Source organism: Dermacentor silvarum, chromosome 6 (genome assembly GCF_013339745.2).
Source record: "Dermacentor silvarum isolate Dsil-2018 chromosome 6, BIME_Dsil_1.4, whole genome shotgun sequence".
In the NCBI taxonomy this organism is placed as follows: domain Eukaryota; kingdom Metazoa; phylum Arthropoda; class Arachnida; order Ixodida; family Ixodidae; genus Dermacentor; species Dermacentor silvarum.
Genome location: NC_051159.1, coordinates 179664890 through 179687066, shown reverse-complemented (window position 1 = coordinate 179687066; position 22177 = coordinate 179664890). Strand labels below are relative to the sequence as shown.

Here is a 22177-nt window from a genome sequence, read left to right as displayed (position 1 = left end):
TTTCTTTATTCCATTCAAGTCATGTGATATATTCTACCTATTCATTCTCATATGCGTACGTATTCCCAAATTTATGTTTGCAGTATTTTATAAATCTCCTTTCTCATTGTTATATCGAACTACCCGGTTCTTGGCCAATCCCCTAGAGTGGGTATGTGCCACTACCACCAAGGCTCTACATCTACATCTACTGCAGCAGCTGACAAGATCATAGTTAGCTCGCGTAGTTCAGAGCGTCTTCTTCAAAGTCACCTGAAAACATCTTCTTCATCGGTCTGTCACATGAACCTCTGCGGCTGAAGCACCGACCCGGTGCTGTTTAGGAGGCGGTCGAATGATACGGCTTAAGACGCGCAACGTGGGCTACGTCGGAGTGAGGCTGAGCCACGGTGGGGTCAAGAGGGGCGATTTCGTAGGGGACGTCGGTTACTTGACGCAAGACGCGGTAACGGCCAGAGTAGCGTGAAAGCAACTTCTCCGAGAGGCCAACGCGTCGCGATGGGGACCAATGGAGAACCAGGGCACCCGGTGCGTAGTGGGCTACACGATGGCGGGTGTCATATAAGCGCCGCTGATTTTCCTGCGAGTTTACAATATTTCAAACTCTCGCGCCCTCATTTCTGTGTATGGGGAACTGAAATGTACACCGTAGATAACCACGACCTTGAGAAGATCGTCAGAAAAATTTGTATTGCGTGTTGCTAAATCTTTTGTATGTTCATTTTTTTCTTACTTTTTTTTTCCTTTTTTTTTTTCTTTTTAGTCGGCGTGCTGTGAACAGCTACAATGTATTTTGTACACAGAAAATACATGACTTAAGGGAACTTCAGCTTTCGATACTGGTTGTGGTTAGCAATTCGTCATTTATAATAATCATCATCGTTATCGGGGGTATTAAAGTTCATAGCTGAACAAGGACCTGTTCAAATGCCCTCCAGTAACATTTGTCCATTACCTAAGGCAGGGGTCCTATGTTTCCCCAAAATTCAGTCCAACCAATTCTCAGCCAACCGAGAACCTTCTTCGTATGCATCTGCAAGTATTTAAGGTCTCTAGTAGCTATAGACGTCTTGCGAATAAAACTGCAAAAAGCAACGGCGAGGTTATTAAATACAATTGGGCTACTCTGTGCATTCTCGAAGGCTGAGACTGATACTAAGTCACATAGAGATTAGCTATCTGGGAAAAGATTTGGAAGAACCATGGTTCCTTTATTGACAGCATGTCCGTTTAAAGAATCTCTGTTTGCTACGAAGGTACCGCATTGGTGACGTCTGCAGTGTATAGAGTTTGAGCCGTAAGCGCCAACTGAAGTTTGCCCTTTGTTCCTTGTGTTTCTTTTTCCAGCGCTGTATTTTTAAGCGAAGCTTTATAGGCTCACAAGTGTCGGCCGTGATGGGGGTGGTGTCACGCTGAAAAGTGGGCCGATCCTGGTGGTAGTGCAGAAAGGTTAATTCATTATGGGGTTTTACGTGCCAAAACAACGATCTGATTATGAGGCACGCCGTAGTGGGGGACTCCGGAAGAGTCGGCGGTAGAGAGAGTCGGCGGTAGAGGCCGGCAGGGCTGCGCGCATGCGCCGCAGTGGGAGAGCGGGCACGAGAGAAATATTGGGGTTGTGAAGAGGAAGAGGACACGCACACGCACAGTCTAGGGTGCCTCAATGCCCCTTCTCGCCCAACACTCCCCTTCCACTGGGAAGTCGCGTTTGCTTTCCGCCGTGCGGTCGCTCCCCGTGAAGGCGCGCGTCCCTCGCCCTCGCCCGTTTTCACTCGCACATACAGCATACGGCCAATGAGAGTTTTTTTTTTATTGCGATAGCAATTATATGGCCACTTCAACCAGATTTCTGCCGTCGGCGTCGCCGTCGCCGTGAGGTTCCGTATAGATAAAATCTTCACCGTGCGCCGTATGCCCGAGCGGAAGCGTGCGGGGACGCACGCTATCACGGAGAGCGAACGCACTCAATCTCCCACGCGCAAGCAAGGAAGCGGGAAGCCAGCGCCGGAAGGAGCGGGGGGGGGGGGGGGGGGGGGCGCACTTCTACTCTGCCAACAACTGCGCTCGTCGCTCGCCCGCACCGTCTCTTATCTCCACACGGCTCTGACCATTGTATGCGCTGTGCATTCGCCGCGCAGTTTCCGTTGAAGCGATAGACCGCACGTACCTTCGCCCGCTGCGGCGTATGCGCTTGCTGCCAGCGTTTTGGCAGTCGTCTGTAGTCATTCAGTGTGATCTATTCATGTTTGTTTGTGCGCGCTCACACCACGCTTGTTAATTCAGTTAGTAATAGTCGGGCCACATTTTCCAACGCACGCTACACATGCAATGCTGCCCGGATCGGCAGTGCAGCGCTACAGGTGTGTCCCTTCGCACGCGCTGCCCACGGGAAGCGCTTCTCATCAACACCACCGTTTCACACGCGCCTTCTCGTGGTCATCGAGTCTCTCTTCATGTCGGTCTACTTCCGCCGCAGCACACCTGCTTACTTAATCAGCTCATGTTTACTACTGTAGCGCCCACCGACGCTGCTATGCGGGGACGCTAAGGTCGGCGTTCTCGGCCGGCGCTTTGGGGCCGGCCGCGGATGGCGAGGAGAATAAAGTTGGGCAGCGCGTGCTAGAGGCGCCAGCACGGCACGCGCCATTCCGTTCTAAAAAGTCAGCTGAGCTGGTCCTCTTGGTCGTGCGCTCCGCGGCGACCCCTCGGTTTCCTACATTGGTGACTTCGGACGTGATCCTCAGAGTATCAACAAGGACCGATTCAGCATCGCCTGCTACCGAGCCCTGCCCGCGGCCATGGACCAGCTGGAAGAAGAGTGGCGCCCACCAACGCTCGACGACCCTTGGCGTTTGCAACTGTGGCCCTACCGTCCGCACAGCCCTATCGTGTGGTTCGCGCAGGTAGACGCACAGCTATACGTAAATGGCGTATCGTCGCATTTCTGGCGGTACCTACTCCTCAAGCGAGAAATTCCGACCGACGTCTTCTCTTGTCTTGACCTTCCGTCATCAGACCAGAACATGTACGAGGGCCTCAAGACCGCCTTCTTTCAACACTTTGGCTTACCAGTTCCCGATCACTTACGCAGCACGACACAGTTTCCTTCAACGGCTGACGCTTCTGAAGGAATGGCTCAAACTACGTCGTCCTCTTCACCATCGGCGCTGGGTGAACGCTGCGCCATTGCTCGCGAATCTTGCGCCGCACCTACACCACAGGAGCCACTGTGCGGAGACAAGAAGACAACTGCGCCTCCCGCGTCTCGTTCGTTCCCCGACGACGAACAACCTCCCACCACACTGCCCGCACCATCAACTACAGAACTGGTGAGCCCGCTAGTCCTCAGCAACGACCACCTTGCATCCACGCCCGAGCATACTAAAGAGTCGGCATGCACTCCACCCCCACCCGAGTTACATGACGTCCCCAGTCCAAGCCGTGGAGATGACTCAGCAGCGAGCCATGCCTTGACGGTTGTCGAGACGCATATCAGTCCACCTGTTACGAGTGAAATCCTGCGGCAACACTGCGGTGAGACTGGTCCGCCAGTTATCACGTGCACTGCACTTCCCAACTACGCCAGCGTCTTTCCCGTGGAGCCCTTGTCGCCTGCCCCCTCTCGCAGCACACGTTCAATATCTCGGCTTCAACGCCCGAACGACACCGCTTTGACGTTAGGCCACAAGGACGCCTCCCCGGCTTGCGGTGCTCGGCGTCGGAAAACTCGTGCCCAGCGCGGCCGGCAGCCCCTCTGCTTCGCTGGTTTTCGTCGCTGCGTCCACCCGATTTTACACAGGTGCCAGGCCGGACGCTGCTACCGCGCACTTCGAAAGCGCCCGCCCTCAACACCGAACCTATGTTCACGGGTCCGACTGACATTCACACGTTGGCACCACGCTAACTTCGATAGAGAGAACCGGGTCCCGTCGTCGCGGGCTTGTCACCACGGTCGCAGCATCAGCGGGGGTCGGATTCGATGTTGCTGTCGGCGCCGACGCACCCCACCACCGGCTTCACCACTTGACCAGCCCAAACTTGGACGATGTCATCGTGGCTGCCGCGTTCCCCGCACCGTTCTGCGATCGACCGTCCATGCTCACCGACCATACAACATCTGCATCTGCAGCTTAGAGCGCCAATGGCGTCGCCCCTGCGCCCTCCTAGATGCAGGGATCATCGGGGCCACGTTCCTCAAGCTGCCGCCACCAAATCCTCGTCCGCTGCTGCACTCGCAGGCCAGACCACCCCAGTGAATCGCGCACATTTCGCCGTTCCGTCTGGGCGGGGGGCCCTGTAGCGCCCACCGACGCTGCTATGCGGAGACGCTAAGGTCGGCGTTCTCGGCCGGCGCTTTGGGGCCGGCCGCGGATGGCGAGGAGAATAAAGTTGGGCAGCGCGTGCTAGAGGCGCCAGCACGGCACGCGCCATTCCGTTCTAAAAAGTCTGCTGAGCTGGTCCTCTTGGTCGCGCGCTCCGCGGCGACCCCTCGGTTTCTTACACTACAATTCATATTGCTACTAAAGCCGCTCACCTTACTTCGTATGACATTGCTGTGTTGCTATCGCATTCATTGCTTCGCCCTTAGGGCGAAACTGACATTTTTTTTTTTCTATTGCTGGACGCGACGATCGAAAGGTGAGAGAGAGAAAGAGAGAGAAAGAAAGTCACCACGAAGGTCAGAGAAAGAAAGAAAGAGAGAGAGAATGTAAGAAAATTAGAAATAAAAAGAGAAAGAGAAATAAAGAGAAAATCATCACGAAGGTCAGATACACACGCAAGCTTCGCTTATCCCCATTTTCTCGACAGGGGAAGGGCTGGTGATTTTTCGCTTTCTTATTTTTATTTTTCTATGGTGTCTCAGCCTTTGTATCCTCTTCAGTTGGATTGTATTTGGTTGTCATCGAACTGTATATCAGCGCTGTATTGACTGTTGATGACTGATTATTATTTCCAAGTTTTGTGTGTTAAGTTTGTGCAAACATTGAAATATATATATTGTGCGTCGTCGGTTTTTGTTTTTCTTCCTCTCTACTCTTCATTGGTTACTGCCAGGTAATTTTCCGACATAAAACAAATACTGCCTGTACTCTCCTAATATCATGCTAGAAGGTGAACTAGCAGGAAAGCTTGCCGCGCTTCCTCGCCTTAGAGAAAATAAGTTTCTACGTCCGCACCTTTTCGTACATGTGTGGACAAATATATGGTAAATTCGCTTGATACTTACCGATGACGTAGTCGTATTCATCGTCGATGATTAGCGTATTGTAAACTGTTAGTGTAGGCAAGTCGAAGAACACTACAACAGTAACTATGTTCAGCAACAGTAACAGAAAGTTAGAAATTACGGGCATACTCAGGCTTATCGTAGATTATTTTCATTCGACGCAGAACAGCCGTTTATCGCTCACCTACTGAGCGCACTTTGCTTGCTATGCGGCGGAAAAGGGAAAAGGATGTCGAACCAGAAAGAGACCGATGTTGTTAGCGAAGCGTGTGAAGTGAGGGAAGGCCCCACAGCTGCTGCTCAGTAATGATGATGGTCATTCTATGCCGACAGTTGAGGCCACAGGCACTTCCCGGTTATCGCTTATTATGCAAAGTATCGCCCAACGACAAGTGGAAAGAAAAGCCATTTGTTTGGCGTGAATTTTGCAGGAGAGCAGTATATGTTAAGGTATAACGGCGAGCACAGCATCTTATAATGGAGAAGAACTGGGGTCGGGAACTTTACGTAACGTTTACAATAGATAGCCAACACAATGGGTGCAGAAAGAAAGGAAACGCATTCGAAAGAGACAGAATTCCAACAAGACAAGTTATTATGAGGTCTTCTCGACTAAGCCTTGTCCTAATTGCCATCCATCCGAGTGTAGCACGAAGCAACAAAGGAAACCCGTACGAGTTTCTCAGACAGAAAACTTCGCAGTTGATGAAATATTCGTGCTGGTCTGACCTTCAAACCCGGGACCGACGCCTTCCCGGGGTGGTCGCTGTACCATCTGCGCTAACCAGGCGGCTAGCAGATCTCAGCGCGAGGCCGAATTAATCGACAATTCGAAGCACAGGGTCACTGAATATTTAAAATCAGTTCTGCGGAATCCCGCAAGGTGGATGAAGTGTAATGAGAGAGAAAATCGTGAGAAAGCAATCTTCGCAATATCTAATAAATAGAGGGTATTGTTTTCACTTTGGAAGTGCAGAATCCACGACAGTCAGCTTTGAACGCATAAAAAATAAAATAGATTACTGCCCCGTTCCGAAAATAGTTCATCCCGCCGTGGTGGCTTAGCGGCTAAAGTGCTGCGCTGCTGAGCATGAGGTCGCGGGATCCAATACCGGCCACGACGGCCGCATTTGGATTGGGTCGAAATGCAAAAAAAGACCATGAACCCCAGGTGGTCAACATTAATCTAGAACTGCCCACTACAGCGTGCTTCATTATGAGATCGGGTTTTGGGAACGTATAAGTCCCTAGAATTTATTTTTGTACAACAGTTCAGTGTCTCAGCGTACTCATTGGTTTTGTTTCTAGTTTTTGTTTTCTCGTTGCTAAATATTTCCGTATTAGAATGACCGATAGACTCGCGTACTACTCTTTTAAATGCCAGTAAATCATCACATGTTCTTCGCGCCTGCCCTTGATATGACGTCCAGCCCATCTGCTCCCAAACCTCGTTAAGGTTTAGGAACTGTACTCTGGAAAATTTTCAGCGACGAATATTCTGGAACCGTAGCCACGTCCGTCACTGGCGCAAGAAGCAATCCGCGTGCTACTGTAGTTTTGAAATTGTACTGGTTAGTCTGGCTGGGACGCCCCTCTCGCTTCCTCTCTATTCTTCGCCGCGTCTTCTCGCGGGTAGGAAAGCTGGGCCCGAATTCACAAAAATTTCCTACACTATAATTTTTTGTAAGAAATAATTTTAGCCAATCCGGATGCCAGACATATCATTAGCGAAGGCGACCAGCCAATGGCAAAGCGAACTGACCAATGAAAAGCTTTGTGAATCTGGCCCCCCGGACACTAAGCTGGACACGAACAACCAGCGCCTCTAATGGCCGCGATCTAGGAGCAGGCTCGTAAACGCTGTCTCTTACGAATATTGCCACGTGCCATTCGTGCTCTGCAGCTGTAACTGTCGAGTTATCGCGCTACGTTTGTGCGAGAGGTTAAACGCGATAACAATCGTTACGCGAGGGTAATAGGTGCAAATCTCGAAGGGCACCTGTAGCAATATATGTAATGAAACCGGCGGCAAATTGATAGTCAGGCACAGAAGGAGAATCGATAACACTCGCCTAACCTCATATCATGTTTGTAAAGATACTGCCTTCTGTGACAGGATTGTTGCGCACATTTTTTAGAAGTTCGAGCTACGCTGCTCCATAGAAATTGTAAATTTTGCACAAATCCAATTATTTTGACAAAATAATGTATTATGCAATATCTGCAAGTGACTAGCATATAGTCTACATGATTCGGTTTCATTTATTCAAGACAGCGCTTCGATAATCAAAACAGCGCTTTCCAGAATCAAAGTTTTCAGAATCACAAAATCTAATGAAATTGCAGACCTAAATCTATTCTATCCAAAAAAAGACGAAGCAAGGGGTGGCCGAGAGGTTTGCAAGTCCAGCTTCGCTATAAGACGAACGCAGGCATTGCGTGAGGCTGCTGACTCGGTGTCACAACCACAGGGGCAGTTTTTGTCGAGGTGTCCCGCAGACTTTCTTGTCGCGGAAACTGCGTCATCGCTCAGCGTAGCTCCACACATTGCAGCACACATACAATCAGTATAGGCACATACATACAGCCACTTGTATATTACCGCTAGAGATGGTTCTGTTCTCGACGGGAATTAGGCAACGAATCATCATCATGTTATTTTAATGTCAGGATGCCTTATAGAACACGCACTTATAAAGCGAGATACAACACGGAAGAATGAGCACGTGCTTGCTGCGGTAAAGCTAGGGAAACGATGGAGCATGTCTTATTGGAATGCGAAGAAATCTATCCAGCTGCCAGTTTAGGATCCTCTGGCCTCCTTGAAGCCCTTGGGTTCAGGGATAGCAGGGGGAAAGTAAACGTGTCCGCAATAGAGCTAAGTAAGAGGCGACTGGAGGTTCGATGGAACAAAAGTAGGGAAATGACAAACAACGGAGGCGTACAAAAACAAAGGTCCCAAAAGGGGTTCAAAAAGTTCGGTGATGGAAATTGTTCATGTTGTTCTCAGTATTTTTTTTTTCTTTTTTTTTAGGATAGGTAGGACATTAGGCAATATAATAACAACAGCTTGGTGGCGCAACCCACCGCCCCGTTCCAAAGGGGACGCTCATAGCATCCATCCACCCAACCATGGTTTCACGACCCCCATTTTAATGTGTTAGCATTAGGAGTGTCAAAGTAGAAAAAAAGGGAATGAACTGTGGAAAGCCTGTCACCTGGTCGAGGTATATTGTGTATATATATACAGGGTGTTTCACGTAACTTGAACAAAGGGTTTATAAAAAAAAACGGTTAACCGCAACTCAATGAAACCAACGACGTATGATTTGCCATCATGTGGCGCTCCTGAGGGTACTTTCAATTACTCAGAACTTTTAATATTCACTTTAGGGCCAAGTGCGTTTCGTTACGTTGTAGAGGGCATTCCAAAATGGCCGGTTCAATTTTGTGGCAAAGTACATGCTGCGTGGTGATTTTTTCCGGCGTTTAAAGAGAACCCGCAAAATATGAAATAAAACCACGCGGTTGCGCTCATGCGCTATCGTATTGCAGCGCTCTCTGCCATGCTTCGAGGGAAAGCAAATCAACTTCTCAAATATTATATTCGGAGCAAAAGCATCAATAATAAAATTCTAGACCATCCTGAAAAATTCCAGATTCAGCTTTCTGTTGCTCAATACGTGCCGCATAAGTTCTTTCCCAGCCTTAAAGAGAGCCCGCGAAATACGAAAACGTGACGTGTGACTAGCCGCGCGACACTTTTTTGTTGCAATATAACGTTTCCGAGCCCTTTCGGCACGTATGCGATAACACTCTGCCAAATCTTCATTACCGAGAATCAGTTGCACACCACCGCAGTCGTCGACTAGCCACCGCAAGGTAAGCAAGGGGAAACGGGCCAATCGGAGACGCCGGCACCACTCTCCTCGCCGGGTTATCCATATTTGCACTGTGCTAGCTCGGCCCCACCAAAGCACTCCCCTCTTCTGCGCGCTCCTCGTCTTTCGCCAACCAATTAGATAAGGAAAAACTTTGTCGGGATTGGCGGTGACATGCGCTTTGAATCAAAGCAAGAGTCAACTCCTATAAACGAGGAGAACGTTTGAATGGGCTGTTGAAACAACCTTGCAGGTCAGCGCACCTGCTAGCGTCGGCGGTTACATAAATTTGACATCAGGAAATTGGAATAAAGTCAGAATGAAACTTTACGTTATAGCGCCCCAGGAAACATTGAACAGCATTCACGAAGAAATTTTCGAATGTGTGGGCCAAATAAAAGAGACACAAGATATTGGCAAGGTATTGCGCAGCCCTTCAAGGCAGCCTATACAGAATTGAAATTGGTTAAAACACTGCCAGTATTAGTGGGAAATTATTGATTTCCAGTTAAAACATAGCACATACGTAGCCGAATGCCTATAGGATCCGATTTCTGCGGTAATTTAATTTTTTATGTGTGTTAAGCAAAGCAGCAAGATCTTGGCTGCAACGGCAGCGAAATGTTTCCTTCCAAATATACTGGTAAAGCAACACAATTTACTAGAATTTGCAAAATATTTTAGAAATTTTACTCAAGGTGCGCCAACAAGAATTCCAGTGCGAACTAAAATCATCTGTAGCAAATGACGTTTTTAGTAGCATAAGTATAAATTAAATTGTGATATTAAGAACGTATCAGCTGTCATACGGGGGCTTCTACATACAATTACACCACTTCTAAATACAATTAGCCACAGGCGCCGTCAGCCGGCGCTCACCGAAATACAGGTGCGTTTCTTGCCGGGCGGCCACTGTGCCCACAAGTATCAACAGATGGCGCCTGCTCTACCGCCAGTTCGAGCTCTTGCGTTCGGATCCGGAGTTAGAGCGCCGACCAGATCGATGGGCTGTGCCCCGCTTACAGTCAGACGCGCTGGGCTGTCCCATAGGAGAATCCGTTGACAGACTCGCGCTTGACAAGAGCAGCACGTCCATCGTCAGCGAGCCGTACGGGCCCCTCATCGGCTGTTCTCACTCCACCCTCAAGTAGCCGGTCTCCTCTTCCCTCAACCGTCTCAGAAAGGAACGCGAACTCCGCGAGAAAAAAAGGACTGCATAGGACGGGAACGAGCGGGCGGTGTCAACGAGAAATCGCGTCAAGGTAAGCAGACGTATCCAGGTGTTTTCCTCGAACAACTGAAAACAAATTATAGTAATTGCGCTATTTGTGAGCGAATCAGCACGCTCCATGGAATTATTGAATAACTATAAGATAAAACCAGGCCAGAGAAAGTTTTTAACTTCATTTAAGCGTGAATTTGACAAATGCAGTACAGATATAAATTTCCCCGAAGACACTTTTGTTTAAACTGCCAAGAAAACCTTAACCGGACAACAACAAAAAAGAAAAAAAGACAAGAAGCTTTTTTTATTTTCTAATTCCTTTCTTGAGTTTCGTTTCATCTGTAATATGACCCAGTTTAATGGGTTGTGAAACGAGTATGGCGGGACGGGGCAGAATCATGGCGAACGAATTCGCTGAGGATTCCTGCGACTCTTGGGCTCTATATTTATAGGAGCATCGTACGACGATCGCGGTGTCTGCGTTTGCTGTCTGTGCGGCCGTGTCAGTTTACAAGAGTAAATACGTCCGCAACTTTTCTCACGCACCTTTCGCTCTCTTTGCTTCTTTGGGCAGACCACTCACGTGCAACCTGCTGAAATGCTATACATTGCATATCAGTGCTTCATCCTCGTTGTTACTGCACTATACTGGTTGCGTCTCGTTGAATTGTCGCTTCTACAGGTTACGTATGTTCACAGATTAATTATGCCAAAGGTACCCGGACTCCACCCGGACATGCCAGCTCCTCCATACGTCAATGTTAGACCACCTCTGAACCAGACATCAGACAGCAACGTCAAAGCCAGCCGTAGCTCCCCTGTTTACACTCGAGTCGTTTCAGGTGGTTCTGGCACACGTGGTACGCGGACAGCCCGTCTTTGTGCAGCACCACAGGAGAAAGTCTGCTGCAACGTTAATAATGCGAAAGCAAACGCCGTTTTGGCCTAGCTTTGTTCGATAATGCTGTAACGGAAACGCACGTTGACGCCCTTTACCCTTTCCGGCATATTCGTCTCTTGTTTGCTTGCTTTTTTTGGTGGTGGTGGCGGCAAAAAACACGCATCAAATTGCAGAGTTAAGCCAGTATTATTCGTCCTAAAAAGAATGTTACTTTATTGCTTTCGCTATTAGAAACTGTCATATGTTTTCAAAGCCGATGTTACATCAGACTGGTGTAGCTTGAAATGGTCTTATCTTGTGCAGTTCCTCTCTGGAGCAGACTCTGTTTTGCAAGTGTTCTGTTCCGAATGGAATAATTCCTGTTTAAAAGCAAAAAAAAAAAAAGATAGGGTTATTGCTGTCTGTTTAGTCATTCATTAAAATGCACTAGACGCCAAAGAAAACCTTTCATCTCAGTTTGTTGTTTATGGCAGGTAATTGTCTCCAATGGCATCATTTGCCCTAAAAGAGCAGCGCACTGACAACGCTGCAAAGTGTTACAAAGGGCTGCATTTGTCTTCTTTTGAGTGTCCCTGGTTGAGTGAGTGCGTGTGTGTGACAGAGAGAGGGAAGAGGTACAAGAAGGCGAAAAGGCCCGCCTGACTTGGATCGCTCAGGCCGGTAATTCGGGTATACAGTGAGTTACCGGAATACGACTTTTAGGCTCCATGTGTAAGTTGGCATTGCGTCGCTGGTCAATGATAACGCCATTTACACGTTGAATGGTGTAAAGCACGAACTCTGCAAATGATTGGACCCATTAAATTTTACTCTAATTGATTATCACGTTGGCTATTCCTTTTCTGAAACGACCTTGAATGCTCTGCTCTTTTGCTTAAGATGCTATTTCAAACTGAGGCCTTGGTACTAAAGCAAAAATTAAGAAAAAATAATAATTAACATTTGCTTTCCGAACACCTCGACTGAAATAGAGGTTACAAGGTAACTAGCCGTGCTCTATGGGACTTGTTTAGACTGCGCCTAAATCAAAGTGCATGGAATTAATTGTCCGGAGGACGTACGCAAGCTTCCAATGTGAAACAGTTTGTCTATTACTTGTACCGGTTTAGTCCCTCATAACAATGCAAAATATGCAACTTTACCCTATTTAACCCCTGCTTAATTTGGCGAAGGTGCGAATCACGCCCTATGCGAATCGTACAAGATGAGAACGATATAAATAAAGTACGCGGCAGCGTGGTGAGATGGGTCTCGGTACAGATATGCATCGAACAATGCAAGGCAGGAACGCAACCATGTAGTGAGCGTGCCCGGGCCATATCCGCCGGCGCGGACCGCGTAGCGGGGAAAGTTTGTTCGCGTCGTCGGTGCATTTACGACCCGTGTTGCAACGAGGAACAGCGCGGCAGCCAGGCGAGCTACTTATCTTTCGTCGCTGCGCGAGCTCGCTCTTTCTTTTTCTGCCTTAGCGACTCCCCTCTGCCCCACCCACGCTACTGTGTGTGGGACGTACGATCACGTGTGTTTTACAGTAGCGCGGGTGGGCCTACGTGATGCTATTCACGTTCGCCGACGCTCGACCCGAGTCCGAAGCGTCGACCAGCGTCAAGGGCGCGCGCACAGGGTTGGCTTCGCTATTGCGGCGCCCGAGCAGCAACCGGTGTCATTGCGCCATCCCGCTTCGCGTGGAATCGCCGTTGCCATGGCGACGGCCGAGGCGAGACGTCGTCGCCGCGCCGCCGGTCCCGTTTTTCCTTTCATCGGCGCCTTATATTCCAGCGGGAGACACTGAGGGTTCAGAAACTGCGCTGCCCAGCGTAGGGTTCCTAGTGAGAGCAACAATTGAGGACCGATTCGTAGAAGCCACAGGGGTCGGCAGTTTCTTTCGAAATGAGCAAAACGTGGTAGTACCTCGCGTGTAAAGAGACGCCTATCAGTGCCTTAAAGATACTGCCAGCGTAAATTGAAGCGTGACCAGGAAAACATAATACGTCTTTATTTATATCGTTCTCATCTTGTACGATTCGCATAGGGCGTGATTCGCGCCCTCGCCAAATTAAGCAGGGGTTAAATAGGGTAAAGTTGCATATTTTGCATTGTTATGAGGGACTAAACCAGTACAAGTAATAGACAAACTGTTTCACATTGGAAGCTTGCGTACGTCCTCCGGACAATTAATTCCGTGCACTTTGATTTAGGCGCAGTCTAAACAAGTCCCATAGAGCACGGCTAGTTACCTTGTAACCTCCATTTCAGTCGAGGTATTCGGAAAGCAAATGTGGTGTTGCGGCAGTTCGGTCCATGCGATCGCTAAACATGCGGCAGGCCAGAAGTTCTGCCTCAGAGAATGAATCACGATAATATTATGCTTAGCGACGATGATATCAAGCTCAGCGATTCATTTGAGGCGGTTGGGCTGAGGGGGTCGGGTATACGGATCGTATATATTATGTTTCTCTGTGCGCCGTCGTCTTGTTCACCTGCTGCGCACTATGCCTCTAAATGGTGGATTGTTAAGCTATGCTGAATGGCGCTGCTAGATCTGCCTGCAGCCAAAAACGTCCTCATCCTCCTTAAAAACGAACACAGAAACAATAAGCAGTGCCCCATTCTATTTTAACTAAATGTCAAGACTTAACTATGTTATAATTTAGTGAGCTGTTTTACACCACCACAGATATGGCTAGTGCCTGCGTGCACACCTATACATTGTATAGAAGTCTACATGCGCGAATGTCAATTCAGGAAAGCATGCCGAAGAAGACAGTTATTAAAAACAACAATAGTATACACAGGGAAAAAATGCTATGCGGTGAGTTGGCGACTTGTAGGGTTTCCAACCGTCTTTGGCTGACCTCTGTTTCATTGCAGCGCGAAGAAGTTCCTAAACGCTTGAATTTACTTAAATTTTCGTATGACGCGTTTCTAATTTAATGTGAGTGAGGGCGGAGAAATCCTTAACAGACTATGCAGCAGCGAGCGTGTTTAACGCACGCCGCCTATACGAAGTAGAATTATTATTTGACGACGTGCTCGTGATCGAACATCTCCAAGTACCGAACAATTGTTTGATTTACTGAGTTTTACGTCTAGAACCGCACAGTCGTGACAGCGTAGTTGAGGATTCCATATTAGTATCGCTTCATGTACCTTTTTAACCTGCATCTAATGTAAGTTAATTCGGTATTTTCCATTCTGCCTCCGCGGAACGTGGCCGCTGCAGCCTGGTATCGAAAGCGCGACCTTGGTGCGTGACAGCAGAATTGGCATAACCACAGAGGCCTTCACTGCGGGGGAGTTAAACCCCTTCGCCTTGTTTACATGTTACGATACCGCTTTGAGCATCTGGAGTCACGTGCGTCGGTTATTTTGTTACTCGGCTATGTTTGACAGCCCACTATTTGAGTATTTCCGCTTATCAAATATTGATCAACATGCATGCGTTGATATATCGTTGGCTGCGCCTGGTCGGCAAGATATTGAATGCTTCATTGATTTCGGGCGTCGCGGCAACCCACGGCATCGTCATTTCTGTTGCGTCGCCTTTGCCGTGCTCGCGCCTATACCGGTCGTAAAGAGGCCGCCAGGGGCGGAGCCACACTTCGACCAGCCAGCCCTCCCCACCTCCCTTGTCGGGAGGAGGTCGGGACTAACGAGGATTTGCGCGCTTCCCCTTACGTCGTCCCTGCCCGAGACACCGGATGCGGACGCTTTTATTAAAGTGAAAGAGGTCAGCCTTCTGCGCCACTGACAAATGTCGATGCTGGGCATAGTTGTTTTACTTCTTTCTAATTTCGAAATTTTATTCTTGCAGCTGTTGTCAGCGCTGGCTAAATTAACGTTCCCACACAGCAGCAAATCCCTCCGTATGACCATCTTTCTGCTTTTCCCTTCGCAAATCGGCAAAAAAATGCACCTCGCGGTGGATGATAGTGATGTAGATGTTTATTACCAATGTACGAGTTGACGATAGTGGGCTCCAATTAAAACTATCAGCATTCATTCTTGCCATAATTTATATCAACGAACCTGTTCGTTGATATAAATTGTAATATGTGCCAGCTTTCTTACAAGTGTAATTATTAGTTTTTAAAACTATTCAATTGTTTAGTAGACTCGACCAGATTTCGCCAGAATGTAACAAAGATACGAGGTTTGAATATGTAACATTTTGATCGATCGCGTGCATGCATATTTTCCTTAGCGCGGGCACAGGACACCTTGTAAGCGGACCGATTTGAAGAAACTCGCAGCTAGACACTCAGACATAACGGACAAATAAGTCATCTGGAGGCCAAACATGGAGAATTCTGACGCCCGTCTGAAAAGATGACACATAGAAAGGTGGAATATATGTCCTAGCGGCAGTTGCGAGCATCTCGCTATATTGTTTGCAACATGAGTGAGACAGTACTTGCAGCCATCGCTTTTGTTTGCCGAATGAGATTTTTGGCATATTTACTACACTTCGAAGTTCCGTAGCGTCACGTTTCACTCTCTTCAAATATCACAGTAAGTTATGTCCTGTAGCAATAGCGTAGTCAGCAGCAGACAAAGAATGTCCCACACTGAGGAAAAAAACTACATGTTCTGAAAGAGAAAGCTAAGAAGAAGACATCAGGAGAGAAGCCGCGTAGCCCCAGTGCCCGTCCAGCGGCTGCAAATGGCAAAACTGAAGATATACCCGCACGTTCGAAGAATGGCAAACACACCTCGCATCGGCAACAAGGGGGGAGGCGGAATTTCTGTCTCTCTGCGACATCGTGGCTGGCGCTTCCATCGAAAGCGTCCGAACCAGTATCTGCCAGGATCACGCCTCCGAAAGCGTCGGAACCAGCTTCATCCAAGGCGTCGTCTACAGTAGAAAACTCTGTAAATAGGGTGCGTCTTGGTCAACGATGACGAACGCTTATCAACCTGCTTAAGATGCTTGTCAACGCCGTTAGATCTCTGATTGCCGGTCGTCAGACACCAGCAGCATTAGCCGCAGAGCAACTTCTGGAGGCTCTTGTTCAGTTCTCAACGGCCTTCAGTAGAAACAACATGAACGCTTGTGGAAAGCCCCGTCCCTCTGTGCTGCAATGGAATGTCAGGTCCTTACGACTGCGGCATGCCGATCTAATCCTTCGGCTCCTAGCAATTAACACCCCGCCAGATGTTATAGCGCTTCAAGAAACCAATGTAAGAACAGAAGAATTCAGACTTCCAGGTTTCGTAGGCATCCACAGTAACGCTTGATGCACAGCGCCGGCATGCGGGTCCTTGAAGTGCACAGACGCCACGCATCCGCGAAATACTTCAAAAGCATAGCTATACGTCCGAGCTGCCCTACATTTCGCTGTTATTGACACAAGCGATATCTGTGACGTCGATTTTGAATGTACAGCCGTTACTGTGAGTCGCAGAGATACGATGGCGACTGTGGCAAGCATATATTATCGACCGACATGATCTTCAGACACCGCCTTATTGGAGGGCTTAGTCTCTCGGTGTGGCCCATCATTTGTGCTGTGCGGAGACTTTAATGCTCACCATCCTCGCTGGTGTTCTCGTTCACAAGAGCAGCGTGGGGTGGAGATCAACGAGCTTATTGTTAGACATTACATACAAACACTCAATGACGGCTCACCTACATTGATCGGCAGAGGAAAAGAACAATCCACCATCGACCTTGCGATATCTACAAGAGAAGCGTGTCTGGCCTGGTCATGTGAATCTGACCAATGGGGCTTAGATCACCTACCAATTTGGTTGATTCCAGAACATACTCCTAGCCGCCAGACTGCCGCCTACACAGTGACAAACGGTAACAAGTTACGTCAGCTGATTTCAGAGGCCCCATCACACGACAAGCTGCTCAAACTGGTGAGCGAGTGTCTTCAACGAACTACCATAAGACGACGGCGGGGCATAGATTAACCGAACCCTGATCTTTAGCTCTTGAGGCTACGCGCCTGTCGACGCCACGCTTACAGGAGAGCGCAGCGCTCTAAAAGAAGCTCCGATTGGACGGTGTATAACCGCCTAGACGCAGCCATACGGCGGCACACAAAACAACTTCGTCGAAAGAGCTGGGCAGCATGCACTGTGTAGTTCTCTGCATACGGCGAATGGTTTTAGAAGTGTTTGGCGCATACTGTAGGCTCTCCGAACTCCTGAGATCTGCAAGAATCCAACTGCTGCTTTGTGCATAACGACTGGCCGGACTCCGAAAATTCTTGCGGAAGCATTTGCCGACCTTTCCGTACCTCCTATGTCAAGCGAAAACGCAGACAATAACCTTAACCCCCTGACAAGTCAGAACACCACAACGTTTTGATATATGGTCCTGCCTGCCAGATGGATGAAGCAGACTTTACTCTCGAGGAGCTGCGCCACGCGCTCAGCCTCTCTATACATACACCCTGTTGAAGACGGTGTTATGTACCAGGCGTTACGAAACATCAATGAGGCCTTTCATCAAAATGTCTTGGACGCATATAACGGAGTGTGTCGAATCTCGCTGATCCCCAATAATTGGAAATCATCTGTGGTGATAACAGTCTTAATGCCCGGCCGCCCTGCAAAACACCCAAAGTCATACCAGCGAATATCGCAAACTTCTAATGTTATGAAGCTGATGGAATGAATGGTACTGTTTCGTCTAGATGGCAGGCTACAAGACTTGAATTTCTGTCCTGATGTCATGAGCGGCTTTCGTTGTCACCCGTTCAGCCCTCGATATATCATACCAGATCTCGTATCATATCTAGAGTCTACTCGAGAAAACAAGCACTCTGCATACATGTTCTTCCTGGAAATACACCAAGCTTTTAATTCGGTTCCCCATAAGGCGATTATTTTTGCCCTTATGAATGCGGCAATTTCGGGTGGCTGCTTCATTTCGTGCATAACTTTCTATCGGAACGCAACATGAAAGTGCGTGTTGGAGGAGCAACAAATGAATCTCGCCCTGTTAAGTGCGGTGTACTTAACATTACCTCTGTGCGGTGCAAATCCCGGTCGCTGCTCAAGTATGTGGCCGCCTTGACTGCTAGGGGCACTGGCTGCGACCAGACGACAGCACTTCAGGTATATCAATCATCTGTCAGCTCTGGCGGGATGTATGCCTTGCCAGTCTTTAACGTGCCGCCAAATGTGATGTCTCAATTGGAACGGGACCAGCGTGTTGCCCTCCGAGTCATGCTTGGCTTACCTCGTGAGGCGAAATCTGTTCCACTACTCACAGAAGCGCACCAGTTGTTCCTCAGCTTGGAAGCAAACCAGAGAGCGCCACACCATATCGAGCGTTTGCACCGAGCATCAGACGGCCAAGCACTCATCAATCGGCTGATTCAACGCCCGTTCTCTCGCATGGGGAAAATGGCGGCATTGTTTGTTGACATTACTCGCAATTCAGAAGACACTACTTCATTCACAACTCCGAAAAAGCGCAACAAATAATCCTTCTCCATTTATCGGTCAGTTCCCGAAATACACAAAAAGTCTAGCCAGCCTGTTTCCGCACTATTCCAATTGGCTCAGTCTCACCTATTTGAAAAACTTGGAGGTTATATTAAAGTATTCACGGACGCATCTGTACGCAACGACGCCCAAGGCGCTTCTGCAGCTTTCTTCTGCCCTTCGACTGACATCAGACGGGTGTTTAGAATACTTCATCCAACCTCATCAACAACTGCAGAACTGGCAGCGATTGATGTTGCTCTGAAGTACGTGCACGAAGAATTAAACGCATTGAAGGTCCTCATTCTTACAGACCCCCGTGCTGCGCTCAGCAGACTGAGACAAAATTCCGATAGCCCAATTTTATGCAGTATCCTAGAATCTGCCGGCAAAATTACTTCGCGTGGAGTGTCCCTCATGGATCAGTGGATACCCTCGCACGTGGGCATCGCTGGAAATGAAGAGGCTAATCGCCTCGCTTCAAGTTGTGCCCACCACGAATGTGACTGCCCTGACATTTCCTGTATGTTTGAAAACGCTTGTCTTCTGATACGCCGGCCGATACCTCATAAAGAGCGGCCAGACCAGCTTGTTGCAAACGGATCGTTCCCTCCCCGTGTTTGTGATCGAGGTTTGCCCCGTCATTCTAGAGCACTGTTATACAAGTTAAGGGTTGGATCTGTGTTGGTGCGCGAACGCCGATACCGACAAGGACGTGTGGACAGCCCGTCGTGTACGTTTTGTGGCTCCTGTGCGACACTTGAACTTCTCAGTTAAGAGTGTCCCGCATTAGTTGCGCAGCGCGCGTTGCTAATCAAAAAATATAGACTTATTGGACTGTAATGTGCGACCCTTGACGACTTCCTGTTTCCAAGGGGGTGCGCTGCTCAACGTGACCAGGCCCATTGAGCCCTGCAGATATTGCTGAAGGATACTGACTTGGCCTCCCATCTATAGACAATATTTGTGTTTTTGTTTTGCACTGCCTGTGTCTCCGTCATTTCTTTATTTCCTCTTTTCTTTTCTCCTATTTTCATTTACTCTATTCCCTCCTCCTGAAAGAGTAGGCAGGCGTTGTGCCCCTTTCGGTGGCAGTTGTCAACGTGCTCCCTGCCTATTTCCTTCGTGTCCTTGTGTGTATATGTGTGCATATTAAATAATAATATTAATAAGAACAAGAATATAAAGAATAATCAGGCGGGGGGGGGGGGGGGGGGGATGCGAGGAAGCATGAACTAGGACGTGATACTGACGTCTATGTACCTAATGAGTCAAGTTCTGTAAAGCAGACGTTGCCTGGAGATGCTGACTGGCTCAGCCCACAACAATCAAGCTTTTTTCAAGCACGCATACTGCATCTAATCAAACTTACACATTTCTCTTGAATATTTCGATATCTACGCCTTCAGCCAACAACTGCGCTGATGGCGCAAGCACATGATTGTTTCTTTACCAGCACAGTAACATTTTTGCGCCACTATCTCGATTGACGCTTTTTTTTGATTATTTACAAAAAATGTAATGCCTTCTAAGCTGGCCTACTTATCAGCAATTTCAAACCCTTACTTATAGTTTTATCACTTGTTCCTTCACTTAACCAAGTGCAAACAGGTCAGTACACGTTAAAGAACCCCATGCGGTCAAAATTAATCCGGAGCCCTCCACTACGGCGTGCCTCATAATAAGAACTGGTTTTGGCATGTAAAATCCCAGAAATAATAACAAGAAAGTGCTCTTTATTAGGCAATTCTAACTCATCGAAGTCTTTTTTCTTGTCTTGCCCTAACAACCCTTATCCCTTCATTTAAGCCGAAGCAAAATCCTCTTGAAAATAAAATTATTCATTCATTGTTTTAGGCTAAACCATGAGCGTGATTTACGTAAGACAAAATGTCCCCATTACTTCTTTTTACAAAAACGTAGTTTGTGCCTATTTCAACATCAATTCCAGCACTCTATATACTTCGCGATATCTTCATCACATGTCGCTCCATATATCAGCATAATGTTGCGATGGAGTGATGGAACAACTAACTCATAGACACTAGCCATTAGCGATAGCAATTTCTTATGCAGAATATACCAGAATATATTTGACATCATTATCGAAACTCGCTGTAGTTTGTGTTGCGCTAGTATTTCTGGTTGAACCTTGAAACTAAGCAAAAATCAACAAAACTAGTCAATGCGCCCCAGCCAGCGATGGCGACCCCTTAGTTTGTGTGGGAGGTTTTCTGGCAAAATTGTCCTTTGAACAAAATTAATTTTGACCACTTGGGCTTCCCTAACGTCTACCTAAATGTAAGTGCATGTACTCTTTTGCATTAGAACCCATCGAAATACTGGCTGTCAAGGCAGGAAATCAAACCCGCTACCACGTGATCAGCTGCGGAACTCCGTAGCCATGTATTGGCATTAATCACGCCATCTGCTCAAATGGACAAATCGAGGCTTTTATTAGTTGTTCGCGTTTTATTTTGCTTAGATGGGAAATAATTATTTACCGTAGAAATCACGACACTTCATTTCACAAGTATAGCAGGACGCATTTCTTCATTCTCATTTTAATTACAGTGTTTCAGACCTTGGGATTTTAACCGACGTTGCGGCTGTCATTATATTCCAGCATATACGGTATGCTAGCCCATGCCGTAGAGCATTCACGACACCAAGACGTAGAACTTTACCCTCACTGCTTGCCGATCAACAAATGGGAAAGCGGCGCTCAGCGCATGAGCGCGTTTCTGCCGAAATCAATTCAAATCCCGGGCATTACGCGAATCGGGGAGCGCTACGGCAAAGCTAGGTGGCGTCGTTTCCACACCCCGGCGTTTTTCGAGCTGCGCCCTAGTGTTCACTGAAGCCGGTTAAGAAAAATAATGTTATATAAGTCGGCCTTCATTGTCTTGCATGAAAATCAACTTATTATTTCTAAAGACGTCATGGGCACATGGCAAGATTCCTTCTGATCAACTGCTGCACTTTTCCTAACGTTCCTATAAGCAATATGGAAAGATCGTGAAACACACGTGTAACTTGATACTGTCTTATTTGTGCTTTCTTGTGTCTTCAAATACCATGCTGATTCCGATAGAAGATACGCCCAAGTAAGCGCCTTTCTGCGATTACTTTTGTTTCGTTCTTTAGCACCATTTTTTGTCAATCAATATCAACTCGCATACATCCTGCTGTGTTTTAAACTCAGTCTCAGAATGTAGAGACAGGCCTTTTTTCAACATTAATGCGCAACATAGGCCTCTCGCATTACTTCAACCCTCAAAGTCCGAGCCAGCCATATGCAGGGTAACGTGACTTCGTAAGCTCTTCTCCTATCACCCGTCTAAGCGTAAATATTGTCGCCAAAATACTATCGGGTCTGAGATATACATTGTTTTAATTCATTCGTGACTCAATACAAATGAAGATTTGAGTCAGCCATACATTGAAAGAGGCAATTTACGAAGATGTATTTTGACTCACAGCTGCAGAAAAGAGCACTT

At 47.8% G+C, this 22177-nt stretch overlaps 1 protein-coding gene across 2 annotated transcripts in view; it reads left to right on the top strand.

Moving 5' to 3' along the window:
• Nucleotides 1-10120: 10120 nt before the first annotated feature.
• Nucleotides 10121-22177, top strand: part of LOC119456483 (normal mucosa of esophagus-specific gene 1 protein) — a 38030-nt gene continuing 25973 nt past the window's right edge. Inside the window, exon 1 of one of the 2 annotated variants that reach the window (XM_049669898.1) lies at nucleotides 10121-10370. The gene's annotated coding sequence lies outside the window, so the exon portion shown is untranslated. The remainder of the gene's footprint in view (nucleotides 10371-22177) is intronic. The other variant, XM_049669897.1, reaches the window with a different exon arrangement.